Genomic DNA, 21,467 nt, shown 5'->3' with positions numbered 1-21,467 from the left:
CCTGCCCAGTTACAATATTTACGGCCATTTGAAAGAAAAACATTTATTTTTTCGCCTCCAGGAAACATTAGCGGCATTTTAAAATTCATTTGCGACCTCCACGGTTCATAAATATCTGAGATTTTTCTTACTACACCAAGATGAAAGAGCCACATTAATGTATTTTCATCTTTTCTCCCCGTCGCATGAAAGAGCAGCCGACCTGTGGATTGGAGTGGAAAGTTACCACGGCAACCAGGATGCACACGCAGGATTGCGGTTGTCAAATTACCACAATTAGACGGAGCGTAGTTTGATTCTGTGAACGCTCAGAAGCTGGGTTTGAAAAGCTCCGAGGCTACATTGGCCGTGCAGCTGTGACACTTGGCTATCTGGAAAAATATGATACCAAAAGGTGGATGGCAGGAATTCATTCAAAAAAAATAAATAAATTTTACTTTGAAATACCAGGTTTTCAGGTCTAAATTAGAATCTGGGAATCAAAGTGGAGGTCAGTTGCTTGCCTGGACTAGCTGGTATTGCCTTCCCCTTGGTCATCGGGGTGCTAATTTAAAAAAAAAAAGCATAACGATGCAAATTTCTTGAAGCTGAAAGCTGAATTCCTGGGTTGTTAATTTAACAAAAAGTTGGGAGCCAGTTTGGGGTAGCGATTGAAGCACCAGGGTAGAAAGTGTGAGACTGGGAGTTCTAGCGCCGTCTTAGGAAGGAAAGCCGTCCAGTTGGGCCAATTACCAGGAGACTGTGAATTCTAGTCCCACTTAGGGCCGGTCCTTCAGCCCAACTCACATTACCAGATTGTTGTTGTGGGGAAAATAAAAGGGGTGCGTTGAATAAGTTGTGCCTTGAGTTATTTGTAAAAACAATAAAGGCAGGATATAAATAAATGGATAGATAGATAATGATGGATGGATGGATGGAGTAGGTAGATGATAGATAGATAGACAGACATACATACAGACAGAAAATCAAGAGTAGGTAGATGATAGATGGATAGATGGATGGATGGATGGATGGATGGATGGATGGATGGATGGATGGAGTAGATAGATGATTGATAGATAGACAGGCAAACAGACTACATAGACAGACAGAGTAGGTAGATGATAGATGGATTGATGGATGGAGTGGATAGATATATATATATATATAGATGATGGATGGAGGTAGATGATAGACAGACAGAGACAGAGTAGGTAGATGATAGAGGGATAGATGGATGGAGTCGATAGATGATAGATAGATAGGTAGGTAGGTAGGTAGGTAGGTAGGTAGGTAGGTAGGTAGGTAGATAGATAGATAGATAGATAGATAGATAGATAGATAGATAGATAGATAGATAGATAGATAGATAGATAGATAGATAGATAGATAGGATAGGCAGGCAGGCAGGCAGGCAGGCAGGCAGACAGACAGACAGACAGACACATAGATAGACAGATAGAGTAGGTAGATGATAGAGGGATAGATGGATGGATGGAGTAGATAGATGATAGATAGATAGATAGATAGATAGATAGATAGATAGATAGATAGATAGATAGATGATAGATAGATAGATAGATACCGTGTTTCCCCGAAAATAAGATAGGGTCTTATTTTATTTTGACCCCCGAAATAAGCGCTTGGCCTTATTTTCAGGGAGGTCTTATTATTTTTTGAGGCGCAGGAGGCGGCGAACGTGGTCACCTCATGGCTGCTTCTGTGTTACAATATTTTTGGGGAGGGCTTTGTATTATTTTTTGGGGGATTTTTTTAAAATTTTAATTAAACAAAACACAAAAAAAAGAATCATCCTTCATTACATCTTGTAGAAAGTGTGTTGATTGGTTACAGATGACTTTCGTGCCTTTTTCTTCCACAGTCATTACTTATAGTTCATATTCATGGCTGCTGCTGTGTTGCAATATTTTTTGGGAGGGCTTATTTTAACGCAATGCCCTCAAAAGCCTGATTGGGCTTATTATCCAGGGAGGTTTTATTTTGGAGGAAACAGGGTAGATAGATACAGATGGATGGATGGGCAGATAGACTAGAATAGAATAGAATTTTATTATTTGTATGCCGCCCTTCTCCGGGAGGACTCAGGGTGGCGAACAATTCAAGGGGGAAAAAGGGGAACATAAAAAACGAAATACAAATAATAAAAGTAAGCAACAATCGCACAACCATACATGTCGAAAGTGGAGGGGAACTCATCACCCCTAGGCCTGCCAGCAAAGCCAGGTTTTGACGGCTTTCCGGAAGGCCTGGAGAGAGGTGAGGGTCCGAATCCCTGCGGGGGGTTCATTCCAGAGGGCCGGAGCTGCCACAGAGAAGGCCCTCCCCCGGGTAATAGCCAGATGGCATTGGCTGGTAGATGGCACCCGGAGGAGGCCAACCCTGTGAGATCTAATGGGTCTGTGGGAGGTAATTGGCAGCAGGCGGTCTCTCAAGTACCCAGATCCAATACCATGAAGGGCTTTATAAGTTAAGATGGACTGAGGGAGGGAGAGAGACCCCTACGATCTACCCCAATCAGTCCCACGTATGCCGATCTCAACTGAATTTGGATAAAAAGCGAAACGTCTTCGAAGAAAAACCAGAAAAGGCTAGTTGGCTCTTGAAAAGCACCTTTGGCGCACTGGGAAAAAAAAAAGATTTATGATCGTTTCTCTCACAACTACTGCAACATCCTTGTGATCACGTGATCAGAATTCAGAGGCTTGGCAACCGGCTCATATTTATGACGGTTACAGTGTCCCGGGGTCATGTGATCCTCTTTTGCGACCTTCTGACATGCAAAGTCAATGGGGAAGCCAGATTCACTTAATAACCGTTACTGCTTGGCCATGGAAATGCTCAGTCGTGGACTACCTGTAGCAATTGGGAATTATTGCAGAGATAAATTGCTGAGAGAGACAAAAACGAGAAGGGAGCAAATATTATTAAACAGCTACTGAATCTGCAATACCTTGGGGGCTGGAAAAGACATTTTATTTTCCCTTGAATTTAATAAATTGGCTGATGAGCCGCCGTGATTAATTGTGGCTTTCAACAGTTCTGAATTTCTCCTTTGTTCCTGATGCCGAAGTGCCGTTTTGTGGTGCGTTGACTAATCAAAGAACATTTTATTATATTCGGTTGCCGTTTGCGTAAAAGGAAAACATCGCTTCTCCCACCTCCCATGCAAAGTGCATTAATTTCAAGATTTTAATAGAGGGAATTAGCACATTCCTGACAGATGGCAGCGTGGACTTATGTAACAAAGGGAGACCACTGAGGGTCCCGCCCGGGGAGGGAGGGTAACATCACGCACCTAATGCGTTCCTCTTCCAAATGATTTCACGATATGAACGATGCATCGTTCTCCTTACTTTTATGCAGATGTCTCAATCCAGGTGGCATCCTTCTGGTTTGTACTGTATGCCTATACAGCAGGGGTGGGTTTCAGGCGGTTCGTGGCGGTCCCCGCAAACCGGTTGGTTGGCAAACCCAGAAGTAAGTAACTTCCGGGAACGCCGAAGGATCCACCCGTCCGCCCGCGTTTTTTACCTGGTTTTGACGAGTTCTGCGCTTCCACGCATGCGCAGAACGCATACAGCGCCGGCGCGATCCCCCAGGAGCAGCTGGAGCATCGCACAGGCGCTAGCATGCATGCGTGCACTGCGCGCGTGCACGAGGACGCCGCCGGCCCCGTTCCAACCGAACCGCTGCTATACAGGTACAGTGGTTCTCCACTTACATCCATTCATTCGCTGTTCTAAGTTGCAACGGCACTGAAAAAAGTGAGAATGGAAAAGAATAGAACAGAATAGAATAGAATAACAGAGTTGGAAGGGACCTTGGAGGTCTTCGAGTCAACCCCCTGCTCAGGCAGGAAACCCAATGCCTGTGACGGCGAACCTATGTGCCACAAGTGGCATGCGGAGCCATATTTGGTGGCATGCCAGCCGTCAGTCCTGGCGCATGTGCAGGCCAGCTGATTTTTTGCCCATCTGGAGGGCCAGGGGAGGCCATTTTCACCCTCCCCAGCCTTCAGGAAAGCTGGCGAGGCTGAAAAACCGGCCCAATGGGCCAACCGGAAGTTCAGGAACAAACTTCCAGTTGGGCCGTTGGGGCTATTTTTCACCCTCCCCAGGCTTCAGGAAAGCTTCCGGAGGCTAGAGAGGGCGAAAAAACGGGCCCAGCGGGCCAACTGGAAGTTCAAACTTCCGGTTGGCCTGTTGGAGCCGTTTTCCGCCCTCCCCAACCCCCGGAGTCTTTCCTGAAGCCTGGGGAGGGCGAAAACAGCCTACCCTTGTCCCCCGGAGGCCTTCCGGAAGCCAGAAATCACCAGGTGACTATGAGTTCTAGTCCTCCTTAGGCTTAAAAATCATCTGATCAGTGAAGAGCCGAGGTGGCGCAGTGGTTAGGGTGCAGTACTGCAGACCACTTCAGCTGACTGTTATCTGCAGTTCAGCGGTTCAAATCTCACCGGCTCAAGGTTGACTCAGCCTTCCATCCTTCCGAGGTGGGTGAAATGAGGACCCAGACTGTGGGGGGCGATATGCTGACTCTGTAAACCGCTTAGAGAGGGCTGAAAGCCCTATGAAGCGGTATATAAGTCTAACTGCTATTGCTATTGCTATCTGGATGGCTTTTGGGCCAATCGGTCTCTTTCAGTCCACCCCACCCCACAGGGTTGTTGTGGAGAAAATGGGAGGAGGAAGGAATATTAGGTTTGCTCGTTGCCTTGAGTTATTTATAAAAACACTATAAGAGGGATAAAAATTGAATGAATAAATGAATGTATGAACGAACGAACGAATAAATGAATGAATGAAAATTATTATTAGCCTTAGACATGGGTTTCCTACTGTAATTTGGTCTACCGTGATGGGAGGTAACTATTGTGAGTTGCGTTCAAGGATATAAGGGGCAGAGTTCATATAGGATGTTGGCATTCATCTTTATCCCCTTCGTGGATTCCTGGGGCTTGCCAGATGCTGACTGGCAGATTTTGGAGTTGCTTATTTTCAAGTTTCCTGAGCCCGATGTAACCAGAAGCACATCTGCACTTGATATATTCGCTGATCCAGAGCCTAAAACAAAATAACAATTTATTCTTCTCCTCAAGCAACTTGTTTGTCTGCCACAGTGGTCTCCCAAGAGGGATGAATAATCCTTTGGGGTGTGGGAAGGAAATATTAAAATGTTTATTTATATTCATTGTTTCCTCTGAAAGAAGAAGAAACAAGTTCAGCTCTACTAGCGTCTCACAGTATATTACAAATTATATATCTTGGGGTAAGGCTTGTCATCAGAGGTGGTATTCAGCAGGTTCTGACCAGTTCTGGAGAACTGGTAGCAGAAATTTTGAGTAGTTCGGAGAACAGGTAAAAACCACCTCTGACTGGCCCTGCCCCCATCTATTCTCTTCCTCCCAAGTCCCAGCTGATCCGGAGGGAATGGGGATTTTGCAGTATCCTTCCCCTGCCACGGCCACCAGGCCACGCCCACCAAGCCACGCCCACCAAGCCACAGCCACAGAACTGATTTTTTCTGAATCCCACCACTATTTGTCATGTGTATAATAAATTAGTACAGTAAATACACATATATAATCTATCTGTCTGTCTGTCTGTCTGTCTGTCTGTCTGTCTGTCTATCTATCTATCTATCTATCTATCTATCTATCTATCTATCTATCTATCTATCTATCCATCCATCTATCCATCCATCCATCCATCCATCCATCCATCCATCTCAATAGCACAGAGGTGTTCAAACTTAGCAACTTTAAGAGTTGTGGACTTCAACTCCCAGAATTCTCCGGCCAGCATAGCTGGCCGGAGAATTCTGGGAATTGAAGTCCACAACTCTTAAAGTTGCTAAGTTTGGGGACCACTGCAATAGCACATAAACTTAGATACCAATGGGGAAGCTAGATTCATTTAATAACTGTTATTAATTTAACTACTGCAGTGCTTCACTTAACAGCTGTGGCAAGAAAAGTCTTAAAATGGGGCAAAAGTCACTTAACAAAGGCCTCACTTAACAATAGAAATTTCAGGCTCAATTTTGGCCATAAGTCGAGGACGACCTGTACAAATGAACCAAACTGACTGAGTTCGTGCCCTGCACTAAGGACTAAACTATGAAAAAAAATGCACAAAGTTTAACAGTAAATAGACTTTGTGTGTTGTACAAATGCAAATATCTTTGCATGTTGTAGAAATGGAAATGTCTTTCCCTGGGCTAAGCATAATGTGTGAATCTTGTTCGAATATTTTAATTTTTATTTCTCTTTGTCCTTCAAGCTGGCGACTTGAGTCTGAGCTACAATGCTTTGTAGATCGGCAATTACCTTTGGCCATCCCGAAAACACCAAATGCCTTTGTGAAATGAACCCAGATGCTGTCAATTCTTGCCAGCTTCTGATTCTCACTTCTTAGGATGATCTAATACTTAACACGTTTTCCCTGATGCTTTGAAGTGGAACAATGGCTTCATTAATATCCACTTCTGGGGTATCAAAAAGCTGCAGAGAATCTTGCAGTGGCTTAAGGGTGGATGGCTGTCCAGTTGATCAGACTGGAGTTGTGATATTCACAAACCGTGTCTGCTGCAAAAAATTAGACATAGCTGTGAAATATGCCCTTGATTAATAATTCTTAGATTTTTAATATCTGAAATTAATGCTTGGTGTCATTATTCCCTGCAAAAATGAAATACCTACTTTCTAACTCAGTTTTTCCTAACCCCTCCAGAATGCTTACATACAGGGGCGGATTGAAAATTTTTAGCAAGGGGTTCTCTGCCCGGTTGCTGGGTGGGTGTGGCCATGTTGCGGGTGGCCTACTCAGCCTCCTGCACCATGGGGGGAGGGGGGGCTTTTAGTCCTCCCCAGGCTCCGAAGGCTTTCATTGAGCCTCCAGGAGGGAGAAAACGGCCCCTCCCGGGCTCCGGAGGCACTCTGGAGGCTAGAAATGGACCCGTTTCCGGATTTCCAGGGGCCTGTTTTTCAGCCTCCCAGAGCCTCCGCATGGGGCCTGCACTTAGCTGGCATGATGAACAGGCTGCCTGGAGACTCCTGGGAGGGGTGGGGTGAGGCTGGGTGGGTAGGGCCAGCCAGTTCTTGCAATTACCGCTTCGGCGAACCAGATATAAAATTAGCATCCGATTCGTTTGAACCAGTGTGAACCGTCTGAATCCCACCCCTGCTTACATGGCTATTCTTTAACTGCTTACATTTTTTTTATATGTAAGGTGGCAAATATATCCAACACACCTCCTCCTATTTTTCCCACAGCAACAACCCTGTGAGGTGCGTTGGGCTGAGAGAGAGGGAACTGGCCAACAGTCACCCAGCCGGCTTTCACGCCTAAGGCAGAACTAGAACTCCCAGTCTCCTGGCAATAGGCTGAAAGTCACCCAACTGGCTTTTGTGACGAGGCTGGACTTGAACTCATGGTCTCTGGTTTTCTATCCTGGTGCCTTCACCACTAGACTAAACAGCCTCTGATAAGCTTAACTTACAAAGTAGGCTACAATAGGTTATAAGCCTCCAAGATTGCTTCCAACTCTCATAGTTTGAATAATGGCTTTTCTTGATTGTAACCCACAGGTTTGCAATATATCCATATGGGAAATAAAGTTCTCATCGAGATTTCATAAGCTGCCTGCCTATAGGAATTGTAGAAGGCAGAAAAGACTATTCTACCATGGAGCAGGAAGTGGAGGAATCCAGATTCAAATCTGGCAAATGTTTAGAACTTAAATTCCATGATGTCTGGAACAGAAGTAAACATGTCTCTTGATTTAATACAAATACAGACATTTCAAAAAAAAACTACTCAGGTTTATGGAGTTTATGGACTTGGAATACTGCATCCAGTTCTGGTTGCCATGATACAAAAAAGATGTTGAGACTCTAGAAAGAGTGTAGAGAAGAACAACAGTGATTATTAGGGGACTGGAGGCTAAAACATACGATGAACGGTTGCAGGAACTGGGCATGGCTAGTTTAATGAAAAGAAGGACTAGAGGTGACATGTTAGCAGTCTTCCAATATTTAGGGGCTGTCACAAAAAAGAGGGGGTCAAAGGGGGTTCTTCAAAGCAGCGGTCACCAACCAGTGGTCTATGGACCACTGGTTATCTGCAAAATGTTTTTGGTGGTCCCAGTGCACTTGGGTGGAGGAGCTGCTCCGGGATGACCAATGGGCCAGTTCTGTGACTAGAGCTCTGGAATATGGGAGCAGCCAGGCAGCTCGTGGTGGGGCTGGAAATCTGCGCTGTAGATGATGGTACATGACACTTTGCAGATTAGTGCAATGTGCAAGAAGTAGCGCAGCCCTCACTGGCCGGAACGAGGTAATGGTGCTGTTGCGGCAAGGGGAGGGTGTGGCGGGACAGGTGGGCCGAAGCGATGGATGGCAGCAACCCACGGCTCTTTCATCCCCCTGCTGTGGCTTCCTATTGCCAGAACCCACCAGTGGCTGGCCCCGCCCCTTACCCTCCCCTGGCAGTGGCTCCTCACCCGGCCTGAAACTTTGCTTGTCAGAAGTTCGCAAAAAGGGGATCACATGACTCCAGGTCATTGCAACCGTCATAAATGTGAGTCAGTTGCTAAGTACCTGACTATAAATCACATGACCATGGGGATGCTGCAGTGGTCATTGGCATCCTTCAGTCTCAAAAGACTATGGTTTTAAGCTCTGGAAAGAGGTCCTCAAACAGCATCTGGTGTGGCTAATCCGGTCCAATCCGGGAGTGGCCTCCCTTCCACACTGAAGGCAGATACATTCTGTCCCCTGCCCAGCCCCCGGATTTCACTGGTTTCAGGACAGCCTCTTTGCCTCAGTGTGCCAAAAAAGTCTCTCTTCGAATTGGAGAAGGTCTTTGCTGCATCTTTAGCCTCACAGCTGAACGATCAGAGTTCAAGGTTTCCCAGCTGTTTATGTCTATCCCCAAGGTCTTTAGATCCCTCTTGCAGATATCCTTATATCGCAGCTGTAGTCTCCCTCTGGGGTGCTTTCCTAGCACTAATTCTCCATACAGGAGATCTTTCGGAATCCGACCATCGGCCATTCTCACGACATGCCCAAGCCAGTGTAGACGTCGCTGTTTCAATAGTGTAAACATAGTGTAAATAGTGTAAACATGCTAGAAATTCCAGCTGGTCGTAAGAAAAACAGTCATTAGTCCCTTTTTTCAGTGTTGTAACTTTGAACAATGACTAAACGAACCGTTGTAAGTCGAGGACTACCTGTCATGATTTTCCAAAAGGTACAACGGGATTCCAGATTTGGACCGGATGTTCCACAAAGAAAGGGAAAAAAGAAAAGACAACTTAAAAGGCCTCCTCTTAACAGTTTTTAAGTAAAGGACGTTTAATGAATTATTGATATTTTATTGTGTCTGGAATACAATTAATGAGGCATTGGGGAGAAGTAAGCAGATTTTTTTTTCCAAGTGTGCCATAAATGACAATTTCGCTTGTTTTATTGCCTGGAACTGCATTTCTGAAGCCAAATATTTCTGCTGAACTTCTGCAGAAGGGAACTCTTGTCAGCATTCTGGCTGATGCTGAACAGAACCATCACGTATTTGATGGTGGAGCTGCTTTAGATGAAAAGGCACTAAATCCTGGAACCTCCCATGCTCTCTTTTCCGGTATTTCTGCTGTGGTATCTGCATATTTATTTTTCTGCTGATTCATATGATTTCCAGACTTTCTGATCGTCTCCAAGGAGCATCCTGTTCTTCAGACAGGGACATGATGGCCAGAATACTTGGGGCATTTTTCTTTTTTTGCTAATCAAAGAATGCTTTTACTCATGGGCAAACTTCCCACCCAAAAAAGAAATGAGATTTGGGAATCTTTGGCAACAAATTGATTAGAGTAGAGTAGAGTAGAATAGAATAGAATAGAATAGAATAAAAAGCAGAGATTAGACTAGACTAGAGTAGAACAGAACAGAATAAGAAGTAGAGACCAGACTAAACTAGACTAGACTAGAACAGAACAAGAAGTAGACACTAGACTAGAACCATTAGAGTAATACTATTAGACCACAACGTTGGAAAAACTTGAAAAGCTGATAGGAAATCCGTTATAACTACCTGCGTGGAATTAGCAACCTAGTCATTTACTAGGTAAGGCGAGATGAGCTATGGGAGATGAAAATATGTAAAGAGCTTTATCTATTTTTGTATCTTGTATTTAGTAAATCTTGCCTTTTTTATATAACTTTCAAATAAGGAAGGAAAAAAAAAAAAGAGAACCAGGTCATCCCCTGAAGAGGAGAATATGTAAACACAACAACGGTTAGAGTGGATGGAGGGAGGAGTAGAAGGAAAGATAGGAAGGAGAGGAGAAAGGAGAGGAATAGGAGAAAGGGAAAGGCAGAGGAAGAATGGGAGGGAATGTAAGAGTAGGAAAGAGGGGAGGAATGGGAAGAAGAGGGGAAGGGTAAAGGGGAGGAAGGGGAAGGAGAGAAGGGAAAGGAGAGGAGGAAGGAAGGAAGGAGAGAAGAAAGAGAAGAAAGGGGGGTAGGAAGGAGGGAAGGAAGGAGGGAGGGAAGCAAGGAGGGAAGGAAGGAGGGAAGGAAGGAGAGAAGAAAGGAGGGAAGGAAGGAGGGAATGTAGGAGAGAAGGAAGGGGGGAAGGAAGGAGGAAAGGAAGGGGGAAAGGAAGGGGGAAAGGAAGGAGAGAAGAAAGGAGGGAAGGAAGGAAGGAGGGAAGGAAGGAGGGAAGGAGAGAAGGAGAGAAGGAAGGAGGGAGGGAAGGGGGAAGGAGGGAGGGAAGGAAGGAGGGAAGGAAGGAGAGTAGGAGAGAAGAAACGAGGGAAGGAAAGAGGGAGGGAGGGAAGAAGAAGTAGGACCGTTGTAAGATAAGATGGATCTATGGGATGGTAAGAAAGCAATTTTCAAGTATATTGTCAACTGTAGGGAAAAATTGTTATAAATACATATTATTAATAACAGTTATGAGATCATATAATTGTGAATGTATATATGAAATTGATAAAATAAAAAATTAATAAAAAAAAACCAGAATAGAATAAGAAGTAGAGACCAGAATAGACTAGATTAGACTAGACTAGACCAGAACAGAGCAGAATAAGTAGTGGAGACCAGAATAGACTAGACTAGATTAGAACAGAACAGAATAGAAAAAGAAGTAGAGACCAGACTAGATTAGACTGGAACAGAACAAGAAGTAGACACTAGACTAGAACAGAATAGAATAAGAAGTAGAGACCAGAATAGACTAGATTAGACTAGACTAGAACAGAGCAGAATAAGTAGTAGAGACCAGAATAGACTAGACTAGACCAGAACAGAACAGAACAAAATAAGAAGTTGAGACCAGAATAGACTAGACTAGATTAAAACAGAACAGAATGGAAAAAGAAGTAGAGACCAGACTAGACTAGACTAGAACAGAATAGAATAAGAAGTAGAGACCAGAATAGAGTAGAGTAGAGTAGAACAGAACAGAACAGAATAAGAAGTAGAGACTAGAATAGAGTAGAGTAGAGTAGAATAGAACAGAATAGAATAGAACAGAATAGAATAGAATTGTTTATTGGCCAAGTGTGATTGGACACCCAAGGAATTTGTCTTTAGTGCATAAACTCTCAGTGTACATTAAAAGACAAGATACATTTGTCAAGAATCACAAGGTACAACATTTAATGAAAGTCATAGGGTACAAATAAGCAATCATATCATATTAGGAAACAATCGATATAAACCGTAAGGATACAAGCAACAAAGTTACAGTCATGCAGTCGTAAGTGGGTGGAGATGGGTGATAGGAACGATGAGAAGATTAATAGTAATGCATAGTGAGTAGTTTGGCAGTGTTGAGGGAATTATTTGTTCAGCAGAGTGATGGAAAAAACTGTCCTTGTGACTAGTTGTGCAGTGCTCTATAGCGTCCTTTTGAGGGTAGGAGTTGAAACAATTTATGACCAGGATGCGAGGGGTCTGTAGATATTTTCAGTCCTCTTTTTGACTCCTGCTGCATACATACATCTCAATGGAAGGCAGGTTGGTAGTAATTGTTTTTTTTCTGCAGTTCTAATTAATGGTAATTAAATTAATGATAATTAAAGCCATACAGGTAGTCCTCGACTTATGTCCGGTCGCTTAGTGACCGTTTGAAGTTACGACTGACCTGAAAAAGGGGACCTTTGGAAGTTCGGATGCTGAGAAGATGTACAAAGTTTTGCAGCATTTCAGGGTCATGTGACTGCATTATATGATGGTTTCACTGAAAATGGACACATTCAATGTGTCAGCGTTCCAAGTATGTAGAATTAAATCAGAGTCCAAGGCAAAATGATCCTTAAAGTTCCAATTTCATAAATCAGACATCTTAGCACATCTGTGGAATCCCAATTCTGGAAGTTACATTGGATTCCCACCCAGTTGAAAGTTCATGATCTTGTCCCCACACCCACAAATCCATCACATGGTCCAATCTTCTTCGGCCACGCTGGCATCTCCACCCAGCTGCTTCCGGTCAGGTGCAGAGGTGCAGAGACAAAAGATGACCTTGGCTTCTAGAAAAGAATGACAACAACACATTCCACCATTCTACTCCTTTCTATTCCCCCCTCCCAACTACTACACTAATGAAACAGCATAGTGAAATAATAGAAAGTGTGGCAGGCCAAAGATCCTAAAAGGGATATAACTGCAGGCCTGACATAATGTTCGGCAAAACTGCAACCACTAACCTTTGGCTCACTTTTCAACTGTGTTCGCTTAATGACTGCTGCAAGAAAGGTCGTAGAATCAGGTCGGTTACATAACTGACCCGTTTTCTAACTGTTGTGGCATATGATCATAATGGGCAAGGTCCTTTGCAGTCGTAAGTTGAGAACAAACCTGTATGTAAAATTTTAGTACTAACCCTCTTTAAACCCTTCAGAATTAGTCAAACAGAGAGGAAGTTTTGCAAATATATTGAGGGGGCCAGCTTTTGACCTCAAATAATGGACTAGATTGATCTTTGGCCTACCTCCAATGGAAGAATGACCCCTTTGAGGTAAGCCCAAAATCAATCTAGTCCAGGGATGTTCAACCTTGGCAACATGAAAACGTGTGGACTTCAACTCCCAGAATTCCCCAACTACCATGGCGAGGTGGCTGGGGAATTGAAATCCATTACCCTTAAAGCACGGATGGCTGGGGAATTCTGGGTGTTGAAGTCTACTAGTCTTAAAACATGGCTGACTGGGGAATTGTTGGAGTAGTTTTAAAGTATGGCTGACTAGGGAATTGTGGGAGTTGAAGTCTATCAGTCTTAAAGCATGGCTGACTGGGGATTTGTGGGAGTTGAAGTCCAGTAGTTTTAAAGTATGGCTGACTAGGGAATTGTGGGAGTTGAAGTCTACCAGTCTTAAAGCATGGCTGACTGGGGAACTGTGGAAGTTGAAGTCTATCAGTCTTAAAGCATGGCTGACTGGGGAATTGTGGGAGTTGAAGTCCAGTAGTTTTAAAGTATGGCTGACTAGGGAATTGTGGGAGTTGAAGTCTATCAGTCTTAAAGCATGGCTGACTGGGGAACTGTGGGAGTTGAAGTCCAGTAGTTTTAAAGTATGGCTGACTGGGAATTGTGGGAGTTGCAGTCTACCAGTCTTAAAGCATGGTTGACTGGGGAATTGTGGGAGTTGAAGTCCAGTAGTTTTAAAGTATGGCTGACTAGGGAATTGTGGGAATTGAAGTCTACCAGTCTTAAAGCATGGCTGACTGGGGAACTGTGGGAGTTGAAGTCCAGTAGTTTTAAAGTATGGCTGACTAGGGAATTGTGGGAGTTGAAATCTACCAGTCTTAAAGCATGGCTGACTGGGGAACTGTGGGAGTTGAAGTCCAGTAGTTTTAAAGTATGGCTGACTAGGGAATTGTGGGAGTTGAAGTCTACCAGTCTTAAAGCATGGCTGACTGTGGAATTCTGGGAGTTGTAGTCTACAACTCCAAGTTGCCATTGGTTGGACATCCCTGATCTAGTCCCATCATTCTGAATGCAATGGTGAAAACCCCAATGCATTTCCAAATCTCTCTTCCTCTCTCTCAGGTTCTTCGCCATCTTCCTGAAACCCAAAATGATTAACTCTAAGCACAATTCTTATTTTGAGGAATCGCGTGGAGTCTGTGAGACATGAAGGAATTATCTCTACATGATCCATCAGCCAGCAGATGGTCATTACTAATTTATCACGTAGCCTCCGTTGGTTCTGCAAATAGCCTGGGAAGGAGAAATTCAAAACATTCTATCATGTCTCTACTTTTGCTCGAAAGTTTGCAGAACGCCTGAAATGTACATAGAGAACATGCTTTTGAGATCTACTGTTGTTTTTTTTTGAGATGCAGCCATCGGATCCCAGATTATAAAGAGCAACAGCTTCCTTATCCTGCCTTGCTGCATGTTTTCAAGCTCTACGTTGGAAGTCAAATCATTTAGCTCAGTGCCTCAGTGCTTGGAGGAAACCCTGGGAATTATAGTAGGGTAGCAGTGGTGGGTTTCAAAAATTGTTCAAGCCTACTCTGTGGGTGTGGCCTCCTTTGTGGGAGTGGCTTGCCACCCATGTGACCGGATATGAAGATTCTGACGACACTTGTCAGAACTACCTTAAATTACCTCACACACAGCACTGGCATGCATAAGAATATGATGTAAACTTGTTTTTTAAAAGGCATCTTTGGTTTGCGTTAAAACAACTTCAACACACGCAATGTTCTGATTGCACCACAAACGCAGTAGTCATCCTTGCCTTTCACAGAGACACTGAGTTTTATAAATATGAGCATGATAGTGTAGAATAATCATATCTAAGGACCAGTGGTGGGTTTCAAACATTTTTGGAACCTCTTCTGTAGGTGTGGCCTGCTTTCCGGGTCCACTGGTGGAACCTCTTCTAACCGGTTCAGTAGATTTGACGAACCGGTTCTACCGAATAGGTGTGAACTGGTAGGAACCCACCTCTGTAGGGTAGCTATTAGGCTGCAGGTTATAAGTCTCTTTATTCAGCACCATCAGAATTTTGAAGAGTCACTGAAAAAATACAGAAAACAATAGCAATAGCACTTAGACTTATATACCACTTTACAGTGTTCTACAGCCCTCTCTAAGCAGTTTGGCCCCCAACAATTTGAGTCCTCATTTTATCAACCTCGGAAGGACAGAAGGTTGAAACAAACTTGAGCCAGTCAGGATCAAACTCCCGACTGTGGGCAGTTAGCTTGCAATGCAGAATAGAATAGAATAGAATAAGCACTTAGAATTATATACCGCTTCACAGTGCTTTTACAGCCTTCCTCGTTGACTTTGCTCGCAAAAGGATCTCACGTGCAACGGTCATAAGTATGAATCCGTTGCCAAGCACCTGAATTCAGCGATGCTCATTCAAACCAGACAAATGTTTTCATGCTGTTTGCATAACTTGAGGTCTTCATGTTTTCTGCCCAGAGGTTGTTCTGTGTTGTCACTGGTTGTTGGTGTCATTTTTTGGAAAAGCAAAAAATGTGGTTTCATAATAGCCGAGTCACCAGTTTCTGGAAATCTTGTTGTGTCATAGATAACAGTACAGTGTAGGTGGTACTTTGCTCAGTAGTAGTAACTGTGAGAGGGATCTTGGAGTCCTAGTGGACAACCATTTAAATAGGAGCCAGCCGTGTGCAGCAGCTGCCGAAAAAGCCAACACAGTTCTAGGCTGCATCAACAGAGGGAGAGAATCAAGATCACGTGAAGGGTTAATACCACTTTATAAGGCCTTGGTAAGGCCACACTTGGAATATGGCATCCAGTTTTGGTCACCACGATGTAGAAAAGATGTGGAGACACTAGAAAGAGTGCAAAGAAGAGCAACAAAGATGATTAGGGGATTGGAGGATAAAACATAGGAAGAACAGTTGCAGGAACTGGGTATGTCTAGTTTAATGAAAAGAAGGACTAGGGGAGACATGATAGCAGTCTTCCAATATCTCAGGGGTTGCCACAAAGAAGAGAGAGTCAAGCTATTCTCCAAAGCACCTAAAGGCAGGACAAGAAGCAATGGATGGAAACTAATCAAGGAGAGAAGCAGCTTAGAAAAATTTCCTGACAGTTAGAATAATTAAATCAGTGGAACAGCTTGCCTCCAGAAGTTGTGAATGCTCCAACACTGGAAGTTTTTAACAAGAGATTGGATAATTATTTGTATGAAGTGGTAGAGGATTTCCTGCCTAAGTATGGTGGTTGGACTGGAAGACCTCCAAGGTCCGTTCCAACTCTGTTATCCTATCCTATCCTATCCTATCCTATCCTATCCTATCCTATCCTATCCTATCCTATCCTATCCTATCCTATCCTATCCTATCCTATCCTATCCTATCCTATCTATTCCATTCCATTCCATTCTATTAAAGAACACTGCTTCCATTTTCTCTGTGTCTGAAACTACACAGAGTTTTTCCCTGATTCTCTTCTGAAGCATACGAAAATCACAGATGGGCTGTGATCACCAAGAGGTAACCTGACCATGTCTTATTTACAGTGATGGGAACCGCAGTGAGCACATCTGTCTCGGGAGGGCTGCTTAGGACAACAAGTAGCATCATCCAGGGAGCAATTTTTTGGGGGGAAACAGACAGCCGATCAGTCTTTCAACCTTTGTGCCTGGAGGGGGTTCATCAGATCCAGAATGTTTTGAGCGCAGATGTTCCATTTCAATTCCCAGTTTGCTGTCTTCTGACTTCAGAAGAGTACTTTTGACCTTCCTGGAGTATTTTAAGCTCAAAGCATCTGAGCCGGAAAGGGTAGTTTAAATGTTCCAAGCTGAGATGTTTAGAAATTGGAAGGTCTTGCACACCTCCAGTTGTTTCTTTGTGTGTGCATGGAGGCATTCACTTAACACCTCCCTTGCCAGGAGTAGCACAGTTCCCTTTTCAACATTTATATTTATATCATCTTCTTCTGGATTGTGGGAGTATACATGAATGTATGTGTGTGTATACAGTATTCTCTCTCTTTCTCTCTTTCTCTTTCTCTCTCTCTCTCTTTCTCTCCTTTGTCTCTCTCCCTTTGTCTCTCTCTGTCTCTCTCTCCTTTCTCCCTCGCTCTGTCTCTCTCTCTTTCTCTGTCTCTTTGTCTCTCTCTCTCTCTCTCTTTGACCCTCTCTTTTCCCCCTCTCTTTGTCTCTCTCTCTCTGTCTCTCTCTCTCTTTGTCTCTCTCTCTCTTTGTCTCTCTCTCTGTCTCTCTTTCCCCCACTCTCGTTGTCTCTCTCTCTCTCTCTGTCTCTCTCTCCTTTCTCTCTCTCTGTCTCTCTCTCTTTCTCTGTCTCTCTCTTTGTCCCTCTCTCTGTCCCTCTCTCTCTCTCTCTCTCTCTCTTTATCTCTGTCCTTTCTCTCTCTGTCTCTCCCCCTGTCTCTCTTTGAGTTTGAGTTTTGAGTTTTATTATTATTTATAGGCCGCCCTTTTCCCTGAGGGGACTCAGGGCGGCTTACAAAATATAGGGAAGGGGGTACAAAACAGTAAACATGAAACAATACATGAGTAAAAATAGTACACAACATTCATTCATCATTCGGGTGGGGACAGATTACGATCTTTATCCCCAGGCCTGACGGGATAGCCAGAACTTGAGGGCTGTGCGGAAGGTCTGGACGGTGGTGAGGGTACGAATCTCCACGGGGAGATCGTTCCAAAGGGTCGGAGCTACTACTGAAAAGGCTCTCTGTCTTTCTCTCTCTCTGTCTTTCTCTCTTTCTCTCTCTCTCTCTCTTCCCCCCTCTCTTTCTCTCTTAGCAATTTCTCTCTCTCTCTCTCTCTCTTCTTTTCTTTTTTCCGCTTCCATTCAGTTGTGTCCGATTCTCAGGGCTTCCCTGGAAAGATCCCTGCAGTTTCCTTGGCAGGGTTATTTTTTTTACAAGAAGGGGTTTGCCATTGCCTCCTTTCTAGGGCTGAGAGAAAGTGACTGGCCCATGGTCACCCAATTTGTTTTGTGCCTAAGGTGGGACTAGAAGTCAAAGTCTTACGGTGATTGGCTCATAGTCACCCAGCTGGCTTGCGTGCTTAATGTGCCACTAGAATTCACCATCTCCTGGTGGTTGAATCAAAATCGCTACACTGGCTTTTATGTAGTGGTGGGTTTCAAAAATTGTTGGAACCTACTCTGTGGGTGTGGCCTCCTTTGTGGGAGTGGCTTGCCACCTATGTGACCAAATGGGAGTGGCTTGCCGCCCATGTGACCGGATATGAAATTATGAATTAGTACTTAGGTCGGTCCAAGTAGCTATTCAGAAACTCTGGCATTGAAGCATGCAAGTCTTAAAGCTGTCAAGTTACAAGATCCTTGCCGGTGGTGGGTTTCAAAAAAATTTGGAACTTCTTCTGTAGGTGTGGCCTGCTTTCGGGTCCACTGGTGGAACCTCTTCTAACCGGTTCGGTAGATTTGATGAACCGGTTCTACCGAATAGGTGCGAACTAGTAGGAACTCACCTCTGCTTTTATGCCTAAAGCAGGATTAGAATCCACAGTCTCCTGATGATTGGTCCAAAGTCACCTAGACGGCTATCATGCCTAAAATGAGACTAGAAATCACAATCTCCTGGCTTCTAGACCAGCACCTTAAGCACTAGGCAAAATTGGCTCCCTCGTGGACTCTTAGGGTGCAAACAGGACAGAATTCCATCTTCTCTGCCCAAGAGTTTTTTTTTTTCATTACTTCTATATTTTGGCTGCATGTTATATTTAATCTGGAGCTAAACTTTGGATAAGAAATGGCTGGGATCATATAGTACACCTATCAGGTCAGCTAAGACAAAAAGGGACAGAGGAGGAGGAGAAAGGAGGAGAAAGGAAGATGGGGACAGAGAGGGAGTAGTAGTAGTACAATAGGAAGAGGGGGAGGAGAAGGAGAAAGGAAGAGAGAGAGGAGTAGTAGTACAAGTAATAGGAAGAGGGGGGAGGAGAAGGAGAAGGAGAAAGGAAGAGAGGGAGTAGGATTAGTACAAGTAATAGGAGAAAGAGAAAGAAAAGGAGGAGGAGAAAGGAAGATGGAGACAGAGGGGGAGGAGGGGAGTACAAGTAATAGGAAGAGGGGGGAGGAGAAGGAGAAGGAGAAAGGAAGATAGGGACAGAGAGGGAGGAGGAGGAGGAAGAGAAAGAAAAGGAGAAGAAAGGAAGGTGGGGACAGAGCGGGAATAGTAGTAGTAGGAGAAGTAGGAAAAGAACGAAAGATGGGAACAGAGAGGGGGGAGGAGGAGTACAAGTAATAATAATAATAATAATAGGAGGAGGAGGAGGAGGAGGAGGAGGAGGAGGAGGAGGAGGAGGAGGAGGAGGAGGAGGAGGAACAACTACAATGGAGAGAAGAGTTAGACAAAAGAAACCTGAGTCTAGGATACACATGCAATTTGAGGGAGTGTCTCACTCATAACCCTGACTAGTTTTCAGGAAGAAAAAGGATATGGGTGGGGGGGGAAGTACATTCAGGCTTGCACTGTTTTGTTATGATACACTTAATCCTTGACTTATGACTATAATTAGCCCAAAATTTCTGTTGCTAAGCGAGACAGTTGTTCAGTGAATTTTGCCCATTTTACAACCTTTTTTTGCACGGGTGTTAAGTGAATCATTGCAGTGGTTAAGTAAGTCATGGTTAGGAAGTGAATCCTGCTTCCCCATTGACTTTGCTTGTCAGAAGGTCGCAAAACGGGATCAGGTGCCCCCGGGACACTGCGACCGTCACAAATATGAATCCGTTGCCAAGCGTCTGAATTTTGATCATCTGATCACGGGGACGCTGCACCGGTCATTAAGTGTGAAAAATGGTCACAAGTCATTTTTTTCAGAGCCGTTGTAAGTTCAAACGGCCACTAAATGAAACTGTTGTAAGTCAAGGACGATCCGTAGCCTTATAATAAAAGCAGTGTTAGCAACGCACCACTAATTTCGTAGTCTGGTCTTCCTTGAAACGCTGACCTAAAAGCTCCATTTATATCAGATGCTAAGCTTGGTTCGTTTTCTGTGGCTTTGGTCCAATATGGCAACCAAGAGTTCTGATTTTCAATATTGTGTGTGAATCTAGAAAATATGTTAACTCTTTAATCACGTTAAGCAGTTTGCAGGAAAAACTGGAAAAAATGAAACAATACCAAAACAGGAAGAAGTTATTCGAAAAATAATGGGAGTGTGCTGAAATGAGTAAATTGACATTTGAAATTAGAGAACAAGAAGACGAGCAATTTTATAAGATATGGGATTTGTTTTATCAGTGGTTGGGGGAAAAAACTTGGAAATGAAAAATGTTTTACTCATGTTTTAACTGAAGGAGCTAAATGATAATACAATTATGCTGTGAAATAGACTAACAACGATACAATGAAAAACTGATACATATATGAATTGAATACTTTAGAACTTTTTGTTTTAAAATGGATAAGGATAACGATGATTTTGTGCGTGACCCGTCAAAACCGCGTTCCACAAAAGCGCGGTCGACGAAAGCGCGTATGTGACGTCATCACAGCGCGACGAAAAAGATTGAAAAATTGAAATAAAAATTAAATTACAGCAAGCCGATTCACATAAAGGTAAGGGTTAGGTTTAGGGTTAGGGTTAGGTTAAGGGTTAGGGTTAGGTTTAGAGCGTTAGCGTTACGTTTAGCGTTAGGTTAAGGGTTAGCGTTAGGTTTTTCGTTAGGTTAAGGATTAGGTTTAGGGTTAGGTTTAGGGTTAGGTTAAGGGTTAGGTTTAGGGTTAGGTTTAGGGTTAGGTTTGGGGGGGTTAGGGTAAGGTTTTCGCTTTATTTTTACATTTTTCGATCTTTTTCGTCGCGCTGTGATGACGTCACATACGTGCTTTCGTCGACCGTGCTTTTGTCTACCGTGGTTTTGTGGTGGAACCGATTTTATGTATACTTGATAGAGGATTGGTGATATAATGTATAACCCTAAGAATATATTACAATATATTAAATAATTTTAATAATTTTAATAAGGAAGTAATTAAAAATTGGTATCTATATATATGCAGTGACTATTTAAAATACTTTGTTGAAAAATGAAGGAATAACATCTCTGTTTGAATGTATGACGTACAAGGACAATAATGAACATAAGCATACCCGGTAGTTGATTGGTGGAACTATGCATAATTGAAAACAGGGATATACAAATATAAATGGTTGGTAAATTTCTTTCATTTTGGGATCTGTGATTATATAAAGGTGTACTTTTATTAAATTGACAATCAAGAATGTAAGGGAATTAGGTTTATTGAAAAAAAAAATAACAGTACTAATTGTAATAGAATATACATTGTACAATGAAAGTGAGGTATTTAGTTATACCAGGTGAAAAATCTGTGATTGTAAATGCTATTTGAGAATATGGATGCAAAAACGCTTGTAACGAAACGACATGCTGTATGTGATGATGATTTTTTTCTCTCTCTGTGAGTGTTGTTTGTTTAATAAAAATAAAAATTTCTTGCAAAAAAAAAAAAGCAGTT

The 21,467-nt window shown here is 43.3% G+C and overlaps 1 protein-coding gene across 1 annotated transcript in view; it reads left to right on the top strand.

Moving 5' to 3' along the window:
- The window catches only part of KCNQ2 (potassium voltage-gated channel subfamily Q member 2), a 135,462-nt gene that overhangs the window by 20,593 nt on the left and 93,402 nt on the right, over nt 1–21,467 (top strand).

The sequence above is a fragment of the Thamnophis elegans genome, chromosome 5, assembly GCF_009769535.1.
Source record: "Thamnophis elegans isolate rThaEle1 chromosome 5, rThaEle1.pri, whole genome shotgun sequence".
Classification (NCBI taxonomy): Eukaryota; Metazoa; Chordata; class Lepidosauria; order Squamata; family Colubridae; genus Thamnophis; species Thamnophis elegans.
Note: the sequence above shows the minus strand (reverse complement) of the source record. Positions and strands in the feature narration are given on the sequence as shown.